Consider the following 8,857-nt stretch of genomic DNA (forward strand, 5'->3'; position numbering starts at 1 on the left):
AGCACAGCAGTGAGTACAGGCTGTAGGTGTAGGCAGCACAGCAGTGAATACAAGTTGTGGGTGTAGGCAGCACAGCAGTGAGTACAGGCTGTAAGTGTAGGCAGCACAGCAGTGAGTACAGGCTGTAGGTGTAGGCAGCACAGCAGTGAGTACAGGTTGTGGGTGTAGGCAGCACAGCAGTGAGTACAGGTTGTGGGTGTACATCTGTGTGGTGCCCCTATATGTACAGCCTGTAAGTAACAAAGCTGTGAATTGTGAGATGGGGCACCCCAGCGGGTGACACCTGGGGCAGACAGCCCCCTCCCCCAGAGAGTGTGATTACAGCAATTACACTCCTATCACTTCAAGACAGCAGATGCAGTTCTGGAGGTGACTGCAGTATAGGACAGCAGAATAGTAAGTACAGCTCTAGAGGTGACAGATGGAAAAGATATGGTGTAACTGCAGAATAGGGAATGCAGCTTTGGAGGTGAATGGAGGATAAGACATGATGTAACAGCACAATAGCGAGTGCAGCTCTGGAGGTGACTGGAGGATAAGGCATGGTCTAACAGCAGAATAGTGAGTGCAGTTCTGGAGGTGACTGGAGGATAAGGAATGGTGTAACAGCAGAATAGTGAGTGCTGTTCTGGAAGTGACAGATGGAAAAGATATGGTGTAACTGCATAATAGGGAATGCAGCTTTGGAGGTGAATGGAGGATAAGACATGATGTAACAGCACAATAGCGAGTGCAGCTCTGGAGGTGACTGGAGGATAAGGCATGAGGCAAGAGCAGAATAATGGCTGCAGCCCTAGAAGTGACTGAAGGATAAGGCATGGTCTAACAGCAGAATAGTGAGTGCAGTTCTGGAGGTGACTGGAGGATAAGGAATGGTGTAACAGCAGAATAGTGAGTGCTGTTCTGGAAGTGACAGATGGAAAAGATATGGTGTAACTGCAGAATAGGGAATGCAGCTTTGGAGGTGAATGGAGGATAAGACATGATGTAACAGCACAATAGCGAGTGCAGCTCTGGAGGTGACTGGAGGATAAGGCATGAGGCAAGAGCAGAATAATGGCTGCAGCCCTAGAAGTGATAGGAGGATAAGACATGATGTAACGGCAGAATAGTGAGTGCAGTTCTGGAGGTGACTGGAGGATAAGACATGGTGTAACAGCAGAATAGTGAGTGCAGCTCTGGAGGTGACTGGAGGATAAGGCATGGTCTAGCAGCAGAATAGTGAGTGCAGTTCTGGAGGTGACTGGAGGATAAGGAATGGTGTAACAGCAGAATAGTGAGTGCAGTTCTGGAGGTGACTGGAGGATAAGACATGGTGTAACAGCAGAATAGTGAGTGCAGCTCTGGAGGTGACTGGAGGATAAGGCATGGTCTAGCAGCAGATTAGTGAGTGCAGTTCTGGAGGTGACTGGAGGATAAGACATGGTGTAAGAGCAGAATAGTGAGTGCAGCTCTGGAGGTGACTGGAGGATAAGGCATGGTCTAGCAGCAGAATAGTGAGTGCAATTCTGGAGGTGACTGGAGGATAAGACATGGTGTAACAGCAGAATAGTGAGTGCAGCTCTGGAGGTGACTGGAGGATAAGACATGGTCTAGCAGCAGAATAGTGAGTGCAGCTCTGGAGGTGACTGGAGGATAAGGCAGGGTCTAGCAGCAGAATAGTGAGTGCAGTTCTGGAGGTGACTGGAGGATAAGACATGGTGTAACAGCAGAATAGTGAGTGCAGCTCTGGAGGTGACTGGAGGATAAGGCATGGTATAGCAGCAGAATAGTGAGTGCAGTTCTGGAGGTGAATGGAGGATAAGGCATGGTCTAGCAGCAGAATAGTGAGTGCAGTTCTGGAGGTGACTGGAGGATAAGACATGGTGTAACAGCAGAATAGTGAGTGCAGCTCTGGAGGTGACTGGAGGATAAGGCATGGTCTAGCAGCAGAATAGTGAGTGCAGTTCTGGAGGTGACTGGAGGATAAGACATGGTGTAACAGCAGAATAGTGAGTGCAGCTCTGGAGGTAACTGGAGGATAAGGCATGGTCTAGCAGCAGAATAGTGAGTGCAGTTCTGGAGGTGACTGGAGGATAAGACATGGTGTAACAGCAGAATAGTGAGTGCAGCTCTGGAGGTGACTGGAGGATAAGGCATGGTCTAGCAGCAGAATAGTGAGTGCAGTTCTGGAGGTGACTGGAGGATAAGACATGGTGTAACAGCAGAATAGTGAGTACAGCTCTGGAGGTGACTGGAGGATAAGGCATGGTCTAGCAGCAGAATAGTGAGTGCAGTTCTGGAGGTGACTGGAGGATAAGACATGGTGTAACAGCAGAATAGTGAGTGCAGCTCTGGAGGTGACTGGAGGATAAGGCATGGTCTAGCAGCAGAATAGTGAGTGCAGTTCTGGAGGTGACTGGAGGATAAGACATGGTGTAACAGCAGAATAGTGAGTGCAGCTCTGAAGGTGACTGGAGGATAAGGCATGGTCTAGCAGCAGAATAGTGAGTGCAGTTCTGGAGGTGACTGGAGGATAAGACATGGTGTAACAGCAGAATAGTGAGTGCAGCTCTGGAGGTGACTGGAGGATAAGGCATGGTCTAGCAGCAGAATAGTGAGTGCAGTTCTGGAGGTGACTGGAGGATAAGACATGGTGTAACAGCAGAATAGTGAGTGCAGCTCTGGAGGTGACTGGAGGATAAGGCATGGTCTAGCAGCAGAATAGTGAGTGCAGTTCTGGAGGTGACTGGAGGATAAGACATGGTGTAACAGCAGAATAGTGAGTGCAGCTCTGGAGGTAACTGGAGGATAAGGCATGGTCTAGCAGCAGAATATTGAGTGCAGTTCTGGAGGTGACTGGAGGATAAGACATGGTGTAACAGCAGAATAGTGAGTGCAGCTCTGGAGGTGACTGGAGGATAAGGCATGGTCTAGCAGCAGAATAGTGAGTGCAGTTCTGGAGGTGACTGGAGGATAAGACATGGTGTAACAGCAGAATAGTGAGTGCAGCTCTGGAGGTGACTGGAGGATAAGACATGGTGTAACAGCAGAATAGTGAGTGCAGCTCTGGAGGTGACTGGAGGATAAGGCATGGTCTAGCAGCAGAATAGTGAGTGCAGTTCTGGAGGTGACTGGAGGATAAGACATGGTGTAACAGCAGAATAGTGAGTGCAGCTCTGAAGGTGACTGGAGGATAAGGCATGGTCTAGCAGCAGAATAGTGAGTGCAGTTCTGGAGGTGACTGGAGGATAAGACATGGTGTAACAGCAGAATAGTGAGTGCAGCTCTGGAGGTGACGAGGATAAGGCATGGTCTAGCAGCAGAATAGTGAGTGCAGTTCTGGAGGTGACTGGAGGATAAGACATGGTGTAACAGCAGAATAGTGAGTGCAGCTCTGGAGGTGACTGGAGGATAAGGCATGGTCTAGCAGCAGAATAGTGAGTGCAGTTCTGGAGGTGACTGGAGGATAAGACATGGTGTAACAGCAGAATAGTGAGTGCAGCTTTGGAGGTGACTGGAGGATAAGGCATGGTCTAGCAGCAGAATAGTGAGTGCAATTCTGGAGGTGACTGGAGGATAAGACATGGTGTAACAGCAGAATAGTGAGTGCAGTTCTGGAGGTGACTGGAGGATAAGACATGGTGTAACAGCAGAATAGTGAGTGCAGCTCTGGAGGTGACTGGAGGATAAGGCATGGTCTAGCAGCAGAATAGTGAGTGCAGTTCTGGAGGTGACTGGAGGATAAGACATGGTGTAACAGCAGAATAGTGAGTGCAGTTCTGGAGGTGACTGGAGGATAAGACATGGTGTAACAGCAGAATAGTGAGTGCAGCTCTGGAGGTGACTGGAGGATAAGGCATGGTCTAGCAGCAGAATAGTGAGTGCAGTTCTGGAGGTGACTGGAGGATAAGACATGGTGTAACAGCAGAATAGTGAGTGCAGCTCTGGAGGTAACTGGAGGATAAGGCATGGTCTAGCAGCAGAATATTGAGTGCAGTTCTGGAGGTGACTGGAGGATAAGACATGGTGTAACAGCAGAATAGTGAGTGCAGCTCTGGAGGTGACTGGAGGATAAGGCATGGTCTAGCAGCAGAATAGTGAGTGCAGTTCTGGAGGTGACTGGAGGATAAGACATGGTGTAACAGCAGAATAGTGAGTGCAGCTCTGGAGGTGACTGGAGGATAAGACATGGTGTAACAGCAGAATAGTGAGTGCAGCTCTGGAGGTGACTGGAGGATAAGGCATGGTCTAGCAGCAGAATAGTGAGTGCAGTTCTGGAGGTGACTGGAGGATAAGACATGGTGTAACAGCAGAATAGTGAGTGCAGCTCTGAAGGTGACTGGAGGATAAGGCATGGTCTAGCAGCAGAATAGTGAGTGCAGTTCTGGAGGTGACTGGAGGATAAGACATGGTGTAACAGCAGAATAGTGAGTGCAGCTCTGGAGGTGACGAGGATAAGGCATGGTCTAGCAGCAGAATAGTGAGTGCAGTTCTGGAGGTGACTGGAGGATAAGACATGGTGTAACAGCAGAATAGTGAGTGCAGCTCTGGAGGTGACTGGAGGATAAGGCATGGTCTAGCAGCAGAATAGTGAGTGCAGTTCTGGAGGTGACTGGAGGATAAGACATGGTGTAACAGCAGAATAGTGAGTGCAGCTTTGGAGGTGACTGGAGGATAAGGCATGGTCTAGCAGCAGAATAGTGAGTGCAATTCTGGAGGTGACTGGAGGATAAGACATGGTGTAACAGCAGAATAGTGAGTGCAGTTCTGGAGGTGACTGGAGGATAAGACATGGTGTAACAGCAGAATAGTGAGTGCAGCTCTGGAGGTGACTGGAGGATAAGGCATGGTCTAGCAGCAGAATAGTGAGTGCAGTTCTGGAGGTGACTGGAGGATAAGACATGGTGTAACAGCAGAATAGTGAGTGCAGCTTTGGAGGTGACTGGAGGATAAGACGGTGTAACAGCAGTGAATAGTAAATCGAGGCGCACTCACCTTCTATTCAATTGATTTTTATAGAAAATTTAACAGGTAAGTAAAACATATACATTTTGAGATAAAATACATGAAAAAGAGAATAAGGAGAGAATGATTGTTTCAAAAAACTCGACAATATTATGTGGATATATAGAAGTAGAAATAAGTGTCGTGCATTGTTCTCCGTCATAAAAGGACAGTGTTATATCACTATATCTCAGTCACAAAGGTGAGTGTAATGTATGAGGCTGATCTTGCTTAGATAATGGAGAGTAGTCAGCAAGACAGAAGTAACGTAGTCGAGAAGAGTACCTTCACTGTCTTCTCCCTCTGTGTAGTCAGGCTTAACCCCTTAAGGACCAGACCACTTTTATATTTCCATCCACAGACCCATATGAGGTCTTGTTTTTTGTGTCGCCAATTGTACTTTGTAATGACATCACTTATTTTACCATAAAATGTACGGCGCAACCAAGCAAATATTATTTATGTGGGAAAATTTAAAAGAAAACCGCAATTTAGCGGTTAAAATACGATTAAAATGATACCCATGATTATATGCTTTTCTATAATTGTACCGCTTAAAAAAAATCTCAAACCATTTTAACAAAATTTGTATGTTTGAAATTGCCCTATTTTGACCACCTATAACTTTCTCATTTTTCCGTATATGGGGCGGTATGAGGGCAAATTTTTTTGCGCCCTGATCTGTAGTTTTATCAGAACCACTTTTGCTTAGGTTTAACTTTTTATAATTTTTTTAGAAATTTTTTGGGGAATAAAATGTTACAAAAAAGCAGCAATTTTGGACATTTTTTTTTTTTACATTTACGCTGATTCACCGCACGGAATAAAAACAATATATTTTGATAGTTCAGACTTTTATGCACGCAGCGATACCAAATATGTGTATTCATATAGACGGCCGGAGGCAGGTGAGGGGACCTCCGGCCGCCATGCTGGATGATCGGATCCCCGCGGCAGCGCTACGGGCGATCCGATCATCCATTTAAAGTACCGCACTGCCGCAGATGCAGTGATATGTATTGATCACGGCATCTGAGGGGTTAATGGCAGACATCCGCGCGATCGCGGATGTCCGCTATTACCGTCGTGTCCCTGGCTGCTGATAGCAGCCGGGACCTGCCACACATGGCTCGCAGTCATGGCGGAGCGTAAATGTACGCCATGGTGCGTTAAGTTCCATGGCACCATGACGTACATTGTCGTTAAGGGATTAAGGACCTGCAAGTCATGTGACTCAGGTCCTTAAGCTCTCTCCTACACAGATCGTGAACGGGAAAGGTTCCTGCACTCAAGTAAGATATAATGATGCCCCCTCCCTCCATCCTATCTGCCCCAGGACACATGTCCCCCCTTGCTGTACTCCTGCACTAACTGGAAGATCAGGGAGCATGCATGCTGTAGGTCTGTATATATCCAGCTTGAATGCTGCCTGATCTTGAGAAGCAGCAAGTCCTGCCTTGGGTGGGCCCCCCTAGACCCTGGCCCTGGGCCCCCCCCCCTAGACCCCCCCCCTAGACCCTGGCCCTGCCCCCCCCCCCAGACCCTGCCCCCCCCCCCCCAGACCCTGGCCCTGCCCCCCCCCCCTAGACCCTGCCCCCCCCCCAGACCCTGGCCCTCAGGCAGTACCCAACTGCCAGACCTGTCAGTCCGCCCCTGCTATTAATCAATCCTGAGACTACTTTACTACTCACTGACATCTTGCAGTTCCTGTAAGGGTCGGGCGAGCGGTACTTCCCGTAATCCCTCTCAAAAACCAAAGATGCGTGTCTGTCGTACTGGCACTTCATCAGCAAGGACTTCACTCTGGAGATATCGTCACGACTACCTCCAGTCGAGACAAGGTGCTCGAGTTTCTTCCTCAGGCCCTGGTACAAGCGATACCTGTTTAGGCTTCTGAGGCCCGAGAGCTGGCGGAAGAATCTCGCAACCCTTTCCTTGAAGATCTCCCACCACTCTGACTTAGGTCAACCACGGTTTTAGGTCCGGTTGTAAAAGCGCATACGGCGCAAAAATGAGCCGACCGGACCGAACGTTTCACTCCGGTCGGCTCATTGAAGTGAATGGCATACGGGAGCGCATACGGTCACATACGGGAGCGCGAGGTTTTAGCTCCCTCCTGCCGTATGCGCTCCCGTATGGGAGAAAACGTAGTGTGGACCCAGCCTTACTGCTACAAAGGCCCAGCAATGGTACCTGGCTCTGAAGAAAATCCTCAAAGGACTGTCTTATCTCCGCTTCCTCCAAGAGAGACGAATTCAACTTCCAATAGCCTCTGCCCATCCGGGGGGTCTCTGTGACATTCAGATACAGGGCCGCCACCAGGAATTTCGGGGCCCCATAAAACCATAGCAGCCCCCCAACCAACCAACCACCACCACTACCACCACCATTCCCAACACCACCACCCCCACCACTACCACCCCTATTAGCACCACTACCACCCCTACTAGCACCACCACCATTACCACCCCTACTACCACAACCACTACCACCACCACTACCACCCCTACTAGCAGCAAAACCACCCCTACTAGCACCACCACTACCACCACTACCACCCCTACTACCACAACCACTACCACCACCACTACTACTACCACCACCACTACCACCCCTACTACCACAACCACTACCACCACCACTACTACTACCACCACCACTACCACCCCTACTAGCACCACCACTACCACCCCTACTAGCACCACCACTACCACCACCACTACCACCCCTACTACCACCACTACCACCACCACCACTACCACCACCACCACCACTACGACCACAACCACTATCACCACCACTACCACCCCTACTACCACAACCACTATCACCACCACTACCACCCCTACTACCACATCCACTACCACCACCACTACCACCCCTACTAGCACCACCACTACCACCACTACTAGCACCACCACTACCACCACTACTAGCACCACCACTACCACCACTACCACCACCACTACCACCCCTACTACCACAACCACTACCACCACCACTACCACCCCTACTAGCACCACCACTACCACCACTACTAGCACCACCACTACCACCACTACTAGCACCACCACTACCACCACCACTACCACCCCTACTACCACAACCACTACCACCACCACTACCACCCCTACTAGCACCACCACTACCACCACTACTAGCACCACCACTACCACCACTACTAGCACCACCACTACCACCACTACCACCCCTACTACCACAACCACTACCACCACCACCACTACTACTACCACCACCACTACCACCCCTACTAGCACCACCACTAACACTACCACCCCAACTAGCACCACTACCACCCCTACTACCACACACACACACACACACACACACACACACCATAAGTAATTTGTCCTTGTATATAGGTCCTTATATAGGTAGTTTACTCCCCTCCTGTACGTATTCCCCCTGTGTAGTTTTCCATATAGATAGTTCCCCCACTACTGTAGGTATCCCCCCCCCTGTATATGTTGGTAGCCACTGGGGTGTTAGGAAATATCTTATCACTTCGTGACGCCAGGGCACTGTTAGCCTATGTACGGTCCGAGGCTGGAGACAGCTTCTCCCTTTAGAGCTCTCCACACCCCTCACACCTTTACCACATTTGTGCTCTGCTCACAGCTTTAGGCTGAACTGGACTGGGGCAACTCCTCCCCCCACTACACGATATGGCCAAGAATTTATGGGTTCCCATTGGCAGGTAGGGTCACATGAGCCTACACCGCTCCTCTCTTGAAGGTACAAAACACACATGAATACACATATAAAAATAACATAAAACATGATAATTATGAAAATATATTAAACTTTTTGTAAAGTCCTGGAACACAATAGATACAATAATCAGTCTCTC

This window comes from Hyla sarda, chromosome 3 (genome assembly GCF_029499605.1).
Source record: "Hyla sarda isolate aHylSar1 chromosome 3, aHylSar1.hap1, whole genome shotgun sequence".
Taxonomy (NCBI): domain Eukaryota; kingdom Metazoa; phylum Chordata; class Amphibia; order Anura; family Hylidae; genus Hyla; species Hyla sarda.